The sequence below is a fragment of the Tachyglossus aculeatus genome, chromosome 20 (genome assembly GCF_015852505.1).
Source record: "Tachyglossus aculeatus isolate mTacAcu1 chromosome 20, mTacAcu1.pri, whole genome shotgun sequence".
Taxonomy (NCBI): Eukaryota; Metazoa; Chordata; class Mammalia; order Monotremata; family Tachyglossidae; genus Tachyglossus; species Tachyglossus aculeatus.
The window spans coordinates 22922865-22938387 of NC_052085.1; the positions used below are offsets into that span (position 1 = coordinate 22922865).

The 15523-nt window shown below is 42.0% G+C and overlaps 1 non-coding gene across 1 annotated transcript; it reads right to left on the reverse strand.

Moving 5' to 3' along the window:
- Positions 1 to 14952: 14952 nt before the first annotated feature.
- LOC119941701 lies at positions 14953 to 15090 on the reverse strand. Its single transcript, XR_005455285.1, has one exon. It is a non-coding gene; the product is annotated as a small nucleolar RNA SNORA7 (small nucleolar RNA).
- Positions 15091 to 15523: the final 433 nt, after the last annotated feature.

Genomic DNA, 15523 nt, shown 5'->3' on the forward strand with positions numbered 1-15523 from the left:
TGATTTCCCAAGTGCTTAGGTGACACAGAAATGCTGAGGTGGCAGGACAGAGTGTAGGGTGGGAAGATGAGAGGTTAGTCAGGGAAAGCTTCCTAGAGGAGGTGTGATTTCAGAAGGAGAGCACAGCCATCTGCTAGATGGGAAGGAGGGAGAGCTTGAACAAAAGGCTGATAGAGAGAGATGAGAATGAGGCACAGGGAGAAGGTTGGTATTATAAGGGAGAAATGGGTGAGCTGCAGCGTACAGGATAAGTAAAAGGGAAATAACTAACCGAATGCCTTAAAGCCAGTGGTCAGGTGTTTCAGCTCCATGAGAGGAGAGGAAAAATGAATATTTTCATAGGAGGACCATACGATTTTTAATGGGGTTTCACCCAAAACAACCCAGTTGCTAAAGGTCCTCAAAACTGAAATGTGTTCCTTTCTGCTTCTGATCACATAACTAAAAGAGACTCTAGATTGTAAGCTAGCTATGGACAGGGACTGTGTCTGTTTATTGTATTTTATTCTCCTAAGCTTTTAGTACAGCTCTCTGCCCCCATTAAATGCTCAGTAAGTACGACTGACTGAATGAATGAAACAGAGAAAACCGCACATCTTTCTTGAAGCCTCCATCTGCTTAGGTCTTGTGGAGAGAACAACCAGATTTCTTTTAGATTGTTCTGTCTTTTCCCCGACTCATGGGAAAATCTGATCACGTGACCTGGCAGAACCATGCTGTGGCCACCGGAGCAGGTCAGGTAGGGATAATAATAATAATGGCATTTATTAAGTGCTTACGTTGTGCAAAGCACTGTTCTAAGTGCTGGGGAGAATACAAGGTGATCAGGTTGCCCCACAGGGGGCTCACAGTCTTAATCCCCATTTTCTGGATGAGGTAACTGAGGCACAGAGAAGTTAAGTGACTTGCCCAAAGTCACACAGCTGATAGGTGGTGGAGGTGGGATTAGAACCCAGGACCTCTGACTCCAAAGCCCACACTTTTTCCACTGAGCCACGCTGCTTCTCATGACCAGCTTCCCTCTGGCAGGGGTAGAGGAAGGGAAATGAGCCCCCTTTTCCTCTGCTCCTCCTCTCCTCCCCATTGCCCCTACTCCCTCCCTCTGCTCTGCCTCCCTCCCCACCCCACAGCACTTGTGTATATATGTACATATTTATTATTCTACTTATTTTATTAATGATGTGCATATATCTATAATTCTACTTATTTATATTTATGCCTGTCTACTTGTTTTGTTTTGTTGTCTGTTTCCCCACTTCTAGACTGTGAGCCTGTTATTGGTTAGGGATTGTCTCTGTTGCCAAACTGTACTTTCCAAGTGCTTAGTACAGTGCTCTGCATACAGTAAGCGCTCAATAAATGATTGAATGAATGAATGGATGAATAAATCCAATCCTTCTTGGTCTCAAAAAGAGGAAAGAGGAAGATGAATGAATTGTTCTGGAAGGAAGGTGAAGAAAACCTAGTCAAGATTTCACAGAGGAAATCTAGCCTTGTGTAAAATTGGTGTGTTGACATGTAGTTGACCACATTTCTGATCATCATTTACCAATGAAATATCTTCTTCTCCAAGGTTCCTCACCTCATGCTCCCACTAAACTGAGACCCCCTCTCCCCAAAGCTTATGATCTTAATATGACTTTTGATGCCATCACTACCTTCCGCAGAGAAGTAACGTTCTTTAAAAACAGGTATAACTATTCTCTCCAGTTTCCTTTTATTTTTCTTTAGCCTCCCTTTCTAGACTAACTTCCAAAGAGAAAAAATATCTCCTTCAAAATCGAAGCAGTACATTTCCAGTATTTTAGTTCAGCTATTTTCATTTTTTTCCAAGAGGGCTGTTACTTGAAGAAGGGGATATCTACTTGTTTTATTTGACTAAAGCCTTCTTAGATTTCTCCTTAGGGAGAACTGGTGTTTTATCCCCATTTGACAGATGAGAAATTTGAGTCTCACAGTAGTTAATTGACTTGACCAAGGCCACACAGCGGAAAAGGGGAAGAGTGGAGGTTTGCACAGGAGACTCTTGTCCCTGAAGGGGTTGTTTCTGGGGACACGGCCATTACTGGGTCATCCCACGGTTCTGAGAGGTAGTGCCCTCTCCCCACCCCAGTAACTGAAGTCAGTTACTGAGAGAGGTCCAGAATTGGGGTCCCTCTGGATCCCCCCCAATTCAGATTCATACCTTGCAGCAGGAGTAAGTGTCAAGGATTATTGCCTTGGGTTCTAGGGGTGGGTTCATTCATTCATTCAGTTGTATTTATTGAGCGCTTCCTGTGTGTAGTAAAGCACTGTACTAAGCACTAGGGAGAGTACACTACAACAACAAATGGACAAGTTCCCTGCCCACAGTGAGCTCACACTTTAAAGATTGAAGGCCACAGGTGTTTCAGAGGTGTCCCTTCTCTGGGCACATCAATTGCAGGGGGGTATCTGGCACCAGACAATCCAGAAACCAGAAAATCTGACCCAATCTTTTGGCTTCTCCAAATTCTCCCACTTCTTGTGGGATTGAGATGCCAAGAAAACCCCTTGTCTTGCCATAACTATTATCCTTAACATCACTTAACAATGAAAGGACAGTTTCGCTCTTTTTAGGAACTGCCGACATCCTGTTGCAAATCACTGCCTGGTTCGTGATTTGTTCTGAAATCAGTCTTCCCGGTATCTTGCACTGCCTGGTTCGTGAATTGGTTAGCAGTCATTCTTCCTAGGATCTTGAGAGTCTGTCAAGGGACACAACAAGCTAAGTAGAGCCAGGGAACACTACAGATTGCTTTCTCCTGGCTTTCCTGTGCGCAGCTCTAAATGCTTCTCTTTTTCTGTTTTCCATTGCTTTAATAGGAATCTTTGGAGAACCTACTATGACACCTCAGATGTTGACTTTGAAGTCATTTCTTTGATCTGGCCATTTCTGCCCTCTGGCATTCAAGTTGCATATGGGAATAATGCAGACCGGATCATAGCATTCAAGGGTAACGCTTCTCATTGCCCCTCCCTTGGCCCTCTGAGGTTGGACCGCGGCCATCTCGAATGGCTCAGGCAGGCTGTAACTCTGTTCCCAACAACCCTCTGCTTCCAACCCTTGCTCCAACTCAACCGACTGATCAGAAATTCAGATGTTGAGACGTTCCTACGTATGCATGAGAATAGCTATATGAATACAGGAATTGATACAGGTTCCCCGGGGCTGAAAAGGAATCAGGGATGTGAAAAAGCAGGCTTTAGTCCTAATGTCACTGTTCTAAGTGCTGGGGTAGATACAAGTTCATCAGGTCAGACACGGAGCCCCTCCCACATGGGGCTCACACTCTTAACCCCATTTTACAGATAAGGCCAAGAAAAGTTAAGCGACTCACCCAAGTTCACACAGCAGACATGTGGAGGAGCCGGGGTTAGAACCCATGACCTCTGACTACCAAGCCTGTGCTCTTTCCACTAAGCCTCGCTGCTTCTCTAAAATTTAAAATCCAGTCCTTAGGAGCCCTTTAGGAGCCCCTTCCTATCACGCTTCCAGGCTTCAGAACTCCAGGCCCATTATCAGTGATAAACCTGGAGCCCCTTTCTGGTCACCACATTACTGGATGAGCATGCTGCCCTAACCGGTAGACTGCTCTCCCTGGGGTTTCTTCCACAACTGATTGGTTGAAGAAGCAATGCCCAACCCCTGAATGGCCTAAAGACTCATTTGGCCCATCTCTGATCTTGCTGGAATGACCACAGGGCAGAGCCCTATGACAGGTTTCAAGAAACTCCCTAACCACAAATGCAGGCGAAGCCTGGGGGCTATTCTCTCTGCTTTGGCAGTTTTACACACACCAACAGTGTACAGGGAAGGTTATGAAAGCTGAATCATAAACAAAGAACGGAAATGAATTCACTCCGAAACACCTACTGATGCACTTATAGATTATAGGTGAATTTCCACCTGCCTCAGGTGAACAAGAAAATAATTAATCACTCCATTGTTCACCTCATGCTCAATGAAGACATTTGAAGTTGCTGAATGAATCATTTGTCTCAAAGTATTATTTTTCCTCACTCTGCTGTGCTATACTTCCTATAGTTCATATTTAGGCTCAAATTAAGCCTATGCATGTTTGGAGCTAAATTTTAGGACAGAGTACACACAGTTGAGGAAAGCAGGTTTTCGGACAGGATTCTCTTTAGGCGACGGAAATGCTCGCTCATAGGCACAGGAGAAGGTGTTATCTGAAAGAGATGAATGGTGGAAGATGGGGTTCAGGGAAAGTTAAAGATACGGTAGGAGAGGGTAGTTTTAGAAGGATGGGGCCAGAAGCTCAGGTGGGTGAGGAAGATTTGCCAAACAGGTAGAAAATCTCTTGAGAGAAAGATGGAGAAATGTGGAGTGGAAACTTGGCTGACCTCAGGCCTGATGGTTTGGATTTTACCAACAAAACAGTTGGTAAGGTTGTCAGGGGTAAGAAAGGAGGGGTGGGGAGACTGGAGGTTTTAGGAGGGAGTTAAAGTTTAGAATAATGACCTTTTTTTACACTCATGAAAAAGGAACCCTCATATTAGGGGAGAACTGGGTGCTTTAGAATCAGTTTTGGTGGTGTTTGGTCACAGATCTCATGCCACTGAACTTCCAAGCCAGACTTGATTTCAGACTCTGGGGGTTAAGGGGAATGTACTATCAATCTGTGTAGATTAACCCCTTGTCCAGATTTCTGTTGACATCCAGCACTTAGAACAGTGCGTGGCACGTAGTAAGCGCTTAACAAATACCATAATTATTATTATTATTTGGCAGTCCAATGCTCCAGACTGCAGTCATTTTTTGGAAAGGGAGAAGTAGGCTGCAGGCAGAAGACACAGATTTACTGGTTCTCCTTTAAAGAGCCCAAGCGCAAAAGGAATCAAATGCAGATACAAGGCACTGCAGCTGGACAAGGTCGTGTCACCTGAAGAATCATGGCAAAGAATAAAATCAGTACCATTTGAATCCAATAGAAGAATATTTTTGAAAAACCTCTGTTAATAGAGGTCCGTTTCTGAAACTTTGCCTTTCTAACTCCTCGGTTACTGTCCTGAGGTATTGAAAAGCAAAATTTCAGAAACAGACTGCCATCATGGAGGTTTTTATATTAATAATATTAATGCTGTTAATTTTATTCATGGAATAATATCATTTTATCAATAGGAATGATGATTATGATGACCATGTTTGCATTTATTCAATGCTTACTAAATGCCAAAGTGCTATGCTAATCTCTGGGGTGGTTACAAATTTCCCAACAGGACACACCTGGGATTCATAATCCAAGTCAATTAAGGTGTCTTCATTGAGCCAAAAGTAACTCTTCTTAGACAAAATGAAGAAAAACCTCAACCAGTGTGGTATGATCAGCACAGAGAAATGATTATGCATCTAAACTTGTAGCTCGCTTTTGCAATCCTACTGCTTTACTTTCCTTCTCCCCTGCTAGATTGTCAGTTCCATAAGAGCAGGGATCCAGTTTATGAATGCTTTTTCACTCTTCCAAGTGCTTAGTACAGTGCTCTGCACAGAGTAAGGATTCCATAAATACTATTATTGATTGATTGAATGAATTTCCCATTTCATTCAAAAGGATTTGCTTTTTCGCCTAAATTGCTTCCTTTTCACAACCAGCTCAACTTCTCCCCTGCGATGTGTTTTTTTTTCTTGATCTATTTGCAACACATTTCCCCCAAAGATATGGTTTCATGATCTCTGTGGTTTGCTTCCTCAACTTCTGAGAAGGAAGGAAAGATTTCCTGGTACTTTTAAGCAATCATATTGGCAGATTCTCAAGCTGATAAGTGAATTAACCTCTCGAATGCCCAACCCCAAATGGATCCTAAGGCTCCCCCTTGAAGGCCAAGGAATTTGCCTTCCTACCAGATATGGTTTCTTCTCTTCAGAGGCTGGGAAAGTCTGGCCTACGATCTGTGTAGCAAGCCCACTCTCTCAAACCCCCTTAGGGCCAAATGTCAGGTGAACATTAGCTCCGTCTGCTAGGAGCTGAGCTGAGAAGCAGCATGGAGTAGTGAATACAGCATGGGGCTGGGAGTCAGAAGGTCATGGGTTTTAATCCCAGCTCTGCCACTTGTCAACTGTGTGACCTTGAGCAAGTCACTTGAGTTTTCTGTGCCTCAATAACCTCCTCTGTAAAATGGAGTTAAGCCTGTGAGCCCTGAGTGGGACAAAGACAGTGTCCAATGTGGTTATCTTGTATCTACCCCTGCACTTAGAACAGAGTTTGACACATAGTAAAAGCTTATTAATAATAATAGTATTTGTTAAGCACTTACTATGTGCTAGGCACTGTAGTAAGCACTGGGGTGGATAAAAGCAAATCGGGTTGGTTGGACACAGTCCTTGTCCCTTGTGGGACTTAACAAATACCATCATCATCATCATTATTGTTATTATAGCAATTATTGAGCGCTTACTATGTACAGAGCACTATACGAAGTGCTTCAGAGGTACAACAGAGTTGGTAGACATGTTCCCTGCCCACAAGGAGTTTCTCTGTTAGCTAGCTCTAGTCAATTATTATATCATATTATGCATTATCTTGTACAAAAGAGTTATTGATCCCCCCCCACCCCCCCCACCCCACCCAGTCTGTAAGCTTATCGTGGGTAGGGAATGTGTCTGATCATTGTTAAAGAGTGAATGAATATTGATCTGGGTCTTTCAACAGCCTCAGTTGTCCAGAAGGAAAAGAAGTCTGTATAGCCAGGCACTTTCAGATTCTTTGCTTTGATTAATCAGACTTTTCGTTTACCAACAAAAGCCCATGTAGCAAACTGGCAATGTCACCTTCAAACTGAAGAGCTGCACTACTAGGGAAATGCCTGGTGAAGGAGACCAGAAAGACCCTTTTCTTTGTGGGAGACGACTATTACAGGTAAATGCCTCTTCATCCCTTCTCTCTACTTCACGCTGAACACTCTTTCATAATAATAATAATATTAGTGATGTTGGTTAAACATTCACTACATACCTAGCACTGTATTAAGCATTGGGATAGAACGCTGCATGAGGATCAGAAACAGCTCACCTATGGGCTCACAGTTGAAGCAGGAGGGAGAACAAGTATTTAAATCACCATTTCACAGATGAGGAAACTGAAGCACAGAGAAGTGGAGTGACCTGACTTGGTTACACAGCAGGTAAGTGACAGAGCCAGGGTTAGAAACTAGGTCCTCAGGCCCCCAGGCGCCCATGCTTTATCCACTAGACCACACTGCTTCCCTTGACAGCAGAGATCATATGTATTAACGTCCATGAAAAGTAGTGAGGCCTGGTGGATAGAGCATGGACTTGAGAGTCAGAAGGACCTTGGTTCTAATTCATTCAATCATATTTATTGAGAGCTTACTGTGTGCAGAGCACTGTACTAAGCACTTGGGAAGTACAAGTTGGCAACATATAGAGACGGTCCCTACCTGACAATGGGCTCACAGTCTAGAAGTGGGTTCTAATTCCACCACTTGTCTGCTGTGTGACCTTGGGCAAGGCACTTCACTTCTTTGGGCTTCAGTTACCTCATCTGTAAAATGAGGATTAATACTGTGAGTCCCAAATGGAACATGGGCTATGTCTAACCTGATTAACACATATCTACCCCACCACTTAGTTCAGTGCCTGGCACTTAATAAGCGCTTAACAAATCCCATAAAAAAACAGCTCTGTCTTCCTTGTACTATCAATCAGTCAATGAGTCAATGTTATTTATTGAGTGCTTACTATGTAGAATTAACTGTACTAAGCCCTGGGAAAGTACAATACAACTGAGTTGGTAGACATGATCCCAATCCACTAGCTCAGGGTGCGTACGTGTGTATGTGCATGTGTGTGTGTGTGCGCGCGTGCGCACACCCTTGGGCAGAAAGAAGGACACATCTTCCCCATGTTGTGGCTTCAAATTTCCCCACTGCTGACCTAGCACATATTTTTCTCCAAGCACCCAATTGGAGAAGCCAATATAGCCGCGGCCTGGAAGAAGTTTGTTCACAAAATGAGGAAGATTGAGGCAGTTACTCATTCTTACCGTAAATCCAAAAGATTTATCTGCTTTATTTCTATTTATTAGGAGTCCCAGATAAACAGCCTGTAAGAAAAAAAATTCTATAGGAAGTAGCAATAAATCATGTGACGTTTTTCCAATATAAGATCACCTGTGTTTGGAAGCAGCTAGCCAAGGGTTTCTGAGGATTCTCCTGCTGTTTGCAATGTATTATGGTGAACCAATTTCCCCTACTTTTAGACAACTGGCTTCTGGGCAACCTTATGACATTTAGTCCCCCTTTTCATTTAACAAAATGGTCGATGATAATTCTCTCAGGAGAAGGAATATAAATTATATTTGGGAAGATAAGCACTTTGAAAATTGCTGGGTGCAGATCTCTTCCAGCAGAACTTGTGGTTAATAGCTGAAGCTACTACCATCCTAAATGTTATAGGGAAAGCTTGAAGTCAAGGTCACCTAACTTCTCATTTTTTGCTGAAAACTGAACGCTCAGCAGGGCATGGAAGTGTCAGCATCAATCCCAAGTGTCTCATTGCTTTAACTTTTGGGAACCAGGCAAGAGTCCTTCTTGGCTAGAGTGCCATCCAGCAAACTAGCCCTTCAGAGGAACTTGAGCATGGAAGCAGTATGTGGTAGTACAGTATGCTATCATAGCCCCACTCTGTGATGCCCAATCTCCAAGAGGGTCTTTGGGAAGCTTTTGGGGTTCAGTGTTTATTGAACACTTACTCTGTGGACTTGGGTTCTAATCGAGCTCCACCACATATCTGCTGTGTGACCTTAGGCAAGTCCTTTAACTTCTCTGGGCTTCAGTTCCCTCATCTGTTAAATGGGGATTAAGACTGTGAGCCCCACATAGGACAACCTTGATCACCTTGTATCCCTCCCAGTGCTTAGAACAGTGCTTGGCACATAGTAAGTGCTTAAAAATAGCACCATTATTATTATTATTAGGGCTTAAAAAATACCATTAAAAAATACAGGTGGCTTTGACTAAACAGGTGTGTAGTGGTCCTGAAAGGGCTGAGGTGGTAGCTATAGAGAATATAACTGGTGTAAGAGGGAGGGTTCCCAATTCCATGATCTCTCACAACAGACCTAGGTACCCCTCAGTCGGGGGCACCTCCACTGACCCCAGGGGTTACCAGTGGAATTGGTTTAATAATAATAATAATGTTGGTATTTGTATTGGTATTTGGTATTGGTAATGGTATTTGTTGTTATTTGTCAGAGGTCATGGGTTCTAATCCCGGCTCTACCATGTCTCAGCTGTGTGACTTTGGGCAAGTCACTTAACATCTCTGGGCCTCAATTTCCTCAATTGTAAAATGGGGATTAAGACTGTGAGCCCCACATGGGACAACCTGATCACCTTGTATCCACCCCACTGCTTAAAACAGTGCTTTGCACATAGTAAGCACTTAATAAATGTCATTATTATCATTATAATTCTATTTATTTACATTGATGCTACTGATGCCCATCTACTTGTTTTCTTTTGTTGTCTGTCTTCCCCCTCCTAGACTGTGACCCCATTGTTGGGTAGGGATTGTCTCCATTTGTCGCCAAATCGTTCTTTCCAAGTGCTTAGTACAATGCTCTGCACACAGTAAGCGCTCAATAAATACAATTGAATGAATAAATGAATGATCTCTGCAGTACTCAGAGACCAGTCCCAAAGTCTCTAATCTCTTCTTCTCTCTATCCTTCATTCTCCTTCCCCTCTGCACTTCTGCTTTGGTCTCACTTGCTGCTGGAGGTTAGAATGCAAACCAGTGTTTTTCCACGGCTTTTTTAACGATTAAAACAAGGAAGTGCTCTTACACGATTAGGAAGCTAAAACAAAAATCCCAGTCTCTTGAAGTTTGTGCCTTAGGGCACAGCTTAACTTCTTTCTAGATTTCCTCCCCTGCCAAATTAACATCATTCAAGGAACTTGTCTGCTAATACTCTTGTAGTGAACAGGCTACCTGATTAGCCCGTAGCTACCCCAGAACTTAGTACCCCAGAACATAGTAAGTGCTTAACAAATGCCATAAAACAAACAAAAAAATTCGCCTTCCCTCATCCCACAATAAACACAGCAGGTAAAATAAATGAAATACATTCTTTCCTATCATCCCTGCTTAAACTGCTACACCACCTCCCAGGTTGAAGATCATTAGTACCTATCTAAACCGAAGTTTGGCCCATCATTAATTTTATCCATAACTCTACTCAGTCTTTTTTCATTATTATTATTATTACTGGTTATTAATAACAATGACAATAATTATGGTATTTTTAGGCATTAACTATGTGCCAAGCTTTATACTAAGCACTGATAATTGGTTCTCACATGGGTTTCATAGTCTAAGTAGGAGGAAGAACAGGTATTTCACAGAACAAGGAACTGAGGTACAGAGAAGTAAAGTGCCTTTCCCAGGGTGACACAGCAAGCAAATGGCAGAGCTGGGATTAGAACCCAGGCCCTCTGACTCCCAGGTCTAATAATCTTTTTATTAAGCCATCCTGCTTCTCTTGTGGCACATCTCTGAAAATACTGCTTTTTGATTTTTAGAGAGTTCAGTTTTCCCAATGCCTCACTGGCCTCTGAAAGTCCCAACAGATCTTACCCCCACAATCCCCTATTCTGTCCCAAGTTTCCCATGAACTACATCGGGATAAAGTGTCTGGTACTAGACTTCCAATTTATTATTATTTTAGGGGTCTTTTTTGGTCATTTTACAACTGTCATCCTTAAATATATTGTGACTCTTCTTCTTCCAGCTATGATGAAACAAAAAGGAAAATGGAAAGAGACTATCCAAGGAATTCTCTGGAGTGAGTGGCAAAATCAATGCAGCTGTAGAGATTAATGGTGAGTATGTTATTCAACTTAATTCTCCCAGCTATTTCCCGACTCAAAGTTAGACACAATTAAAAGATGCATCAACTCCATAGACCCCCGGAGAACTGCTTAGTGAATCACTGGTTCAGTTCCAAAGATAATGTGGTCCTGTGCTAAGATCATTGAGATTGGCCACGTTAATACATGTGCTTTCAAAAGAAAATGCAGGTGAAGGAAAGCGTTCATTCATAAGAGAAGCAGCGTGGCTTAGTGGAAAGAGCCCAGGCTTGGGAGTCAGAGGGTGTGGGTTCCAATCCCAGATCGGCCGCTTGTCTGCTCTGTGACCTTGGGCACGTCACAACTTCTCTGTGCCTCAGTTACCTCATCTACAAAATGGGGATTGAAAGTGTGAGCTCCACTTGGGGCAACCTGATTACCTTGTATCTACCCCAGTGCTTAGAACAGTGCTTGGCACATAGTAAGCACTTAGCAAATACCATAATTATTATTAATTATTATTATTATCATCAATTTTCCCTTAGTAATGTCTTGCTCTGAGCATTGGATCTAACAACCACAAGTGACCTGATAACATTGTTGTCATCTGACATTATTTCAATTTAGACTCTTTATCCATCACTCTTATGACTATTACAAGCCTTGCCATTTTTATATGCATAGGTCATTTTAGGGGTGAGGCAATATTTCCAATTTCTCTAATTTTAGGGTCTCTTTACTTCTTCTCGGGACTGAAAACCTATAAATTTGATCCAGAAAAGGAAGATGTGGTAAATGTGGTGAAATCCAGTTCCTGGGTTGGTTGCTAAATAAAAACTGCACTGGAGCATTAATGGATCAAGATGACCAGAAAGAGCAGAAATTTGGAGCACAAGACCTGAAACAGACTGTGCAAATACAAATTCTTCTTGTGGGTTTCTATTCTAAAGATGATTTCATAGACTGGTGACTCATTCAGTCAAGAAGCAGTATGTTATTTTTTTCTTAAAGTTCAGCACAATAATTGATTCGAAGGATGTGAGTCTATATCTGAAAATGGAAATCCTGTGAACTTTCAGCGCAACTCTAAAATCACCTTTCAAATTGGAAATTTAGAATCTTCATTCCCAGAGAGATTGCCTGGTTTCAATCAAACAATGGCATTGACTGAACACTTACTGTGTGCAGAGCACTGTACTAAGCTGTTGGGAAAATACAATACCACAGAGTTGGCAGACACTATCCCTAACCACAAGGAATTTATGGTCTACAGTCTACCTGGTATTACTTGTTGGGAAAAAGTCAGTATGGAAAGTTTTCTATTCCACTATTATTTAATTGCAATAGCCACCTCACCAATGTTAGCCTGACAGACAATGAGCATTCACAGCACTTCAACCTTCTGCAATAAATTTCTGATATTAAAAAACAAATCCCATCCAACTGCAAAAACAGGCATTTTGTCTTTTTAACCTGGCAAGTTTCATGGCTCTTATATGGAATTGCAAAGGAGTTACTAAGGTGGGAAAAGCTTTTTGCTTGTCTTCTCACACTGGGTTGCAAAGGTTTAACTTTCCTTCTTTGATTTGTTTCAAGGCACAGATTCTTTTCAACTGAAGCAAATGAAAATATTTTTACTGGAACACTTCCTCTCATTTTTTCTTTCCGTTAATATTGATCTGCTAACATCAAACATTTTCACTATGCTCACTAAGTTGGCATCTGGTAAATAAAAACAAAGAAACGGAGGCCAGGATGGGATTTCAGGATTCATTTAATCTATTGTCCAACTGTTGTACAAATATGCAGCGTGGCCTAGTGGAAAGAGCATGGGCCTGTGAGTCGGGTGGCCTGGGTTCTAATCTTGGCTCTGGCACTTTCCTGCTGTGTCATGTTGGACAAATCACTTGACTTCTCTGTGCCTCAGTTTCCTCAACTGCAAAATGGTGACTAAGTTACCTATTTTCCCCCTGCCTTAGACTGTGAGCCCATGTAGGACAAGCCCTGATTACCTTGTATCAACCTCAGTGCTTAGTACAGTACTGGCATAAAATAAGCACTTAACAAATACCATTATTGTTATTATGTGTACCCCAACGAATCTTAGGCCAATATATATCTACCCTCCTCTTGGAGATATCATGATTTCGGCTATCTTTGGGAATCCATCCCAGTATTTGTCAACACTAACTGTTAAGGAATTTCTTCCTCCTAACTTCCACAATTTAAGCGTTTTTCTTCTTGCCCCACTCAGGATAGAAATGGAATATATGAGTTTATCATTCTTTTATACAAATGACTTCTTTATGGAATCGGTGCTCCCCCTTGAACATGTAGCATTTTACCCCAGGCATTGAATGCTTTCTAAAGAAGGGATGAGTATGGTTAGCTAATGCTTCATCTTCAAGCCCTGGTGACAAAGCTGGACACAGAAGAATGTAAACGCCTCAGTGCGGTATGCTTGACTGCTTAAATATTGAGTCAGGTGTTCTGGTTACCTATATGTCTGTCTTTATATTTTGTCTTAGGGTGCTATTAAGGTAACATAGTCCAAAATCCATGTACATAGATATTCCCAGAAATAGGTGTTTCAACTAGATTGTAAACTTCTTGAGGGCAGGAACCATACCTACCTACTCTGTTGTTATCTCCCAAACATTTAATACGGTGTTCTACACACAATAAGTGCTTAAATATCACCGATTGGTGATCTAGAATCACCAACAGACTAAAATCAAGTTGTATTTTAACTGTGATTGATCCAAAATGAATTACTGAAATGACCTTGTCATTGTTTCTGTATTGAGAGAGGCAGGTTTATGATGTGCTTATTGGAATGTAGTGTACTTTCCTAAGGGCTCAGTGCAGTTCTCAGCATAAATTAAGTGCACAATAAATACCATTGATGATGATCAATGATTAAAAAAAAAACCCTGATCCTCTGCTAAAGACAAGGATTTAAAGTGGAAATATCTCTGAGGCTCCCAGATACCCAATGAATCAGAGAAATATATGTAGCGATAGCTACATAGTCAATCATATTTATTCAGCGCTTACATGCACAGAGCATTGTACTAAGCACTTGGGACTTGTACCAAGTACAGTATAAGAATAAACAGACATATTTCCTGCCCACAGCGAGCTTACAATTTAAAGGACTGCTTGGCTCCAGGAAACTTAAATTCTGTAAATGTTATTGTAATATAATAATAATAATAATAATAATAATAATAGTATTTATTAAGCACTTACTATGTGCAAAGCACTGTTCTAAGCACTGGATACATATTTTGTACCAACCTAACAGCTAGTTCATCTTGCTGGGGAAGAAAAAAATAAATGTGGTGGAATACTAGGCAGTTGTGACATGGTAAGCTATTAGCTCTGGCAGAACGTACGCCCTCACTAAATACGATTGAATGAATGAATGAACTTATCTTGCCGATAAGAGCGTTTCTGCATGTTAAATTCTGTCCTCTTTATTTAACTCAACTGCTTGCAGCTAATACCCACATTTGAAACTGGCTATTTCAACGACTGCCAAGAAAGTCCCAAAATACCAGCCCAGAATATGTATCTGAGTAAAATGGATTTCTTGCCAGTCTAATGATCTGAATTAATTGGACTGCCTGTAGATTTACCAATGGGCTTTGGTAGAATATGAAGAATGATGATGTAAAAGAATCAAAGCATTGAAATGACTCTTGGAATTTCTGTGCAGTTTAAGTTTTGTATTATTTCAATAGCCGATGTGTTCTACATATACATGAGGCGCCTCAGCCTTTGGATGAAGAGAAAAATGCACCCACTTTGTGGATTTCAAAGTTTTTAATAGTTCATTTATGGACATTGCAACAAGGCCCGCTCTGGTGGAAAAGACCTGGGTCTGTGACAGAGGACCAGGGTTCCAACCCCCAGCTCCACTACTTGTCTGCTGTGTGTCCTTGGGCAAGACAATTTATTTCTCTGTTCCCTCATCTGTAAAATGGGGATTAAATCTGTGAGCTCCATGTGGGACGTGGACTTTATCCAATCCGATTAGCTTGTATCTACCCCAGCGCTCACTCCATCTGGGCTGCTGCCCAGCAAAGGGGAGTTTTGACTTATAGCAGATTGCCTTCCACTCGCTAGCCACTGGCCAAGCTAGGAATGGAATGGGTAGGCCTCTGCTTGACTTTCCCTCCGGTAGTCAAGACTGGTAGAGTACTGGAAACTCTCCAGGTGCAACCCTGAGAGGAATCATTGGCATTAGAGGAGCAATTTGTGGGGGCTGATTCGTAGCGGAAAAGGAGAAGTGTTAAGTAGGAGAGGGTGAGCTTCTTGAGAGCACTAAAGCTGATAGTAAGGAGTTTCGGTCTGATGCAGAGATGGATGGGCAGCCATTGGGTTTTTTTGAGGAGTGGGATAAAATGCACAGAACAATACTTTAGAAAAATGAGGAGGCTAATGCAGTAGTCAAAGCGGAATACAGTCTGTGGTGTGTGCGTGGCGGGGGGGCTTGAAGAAGGCAAGTTTGATTGGGCATGGGGTGCTCTGGGTCAAGTCAGTTGTTCTTTATATATTTCCTCCAAGCCCTCGCCAGCTTGGATTGGCTAACTGCCTATTCAGAGCTCCCCAAACACTTCTTCCACAACTGGAAATCTTCCCAGAAAAACACCAACCTGATCTAAAT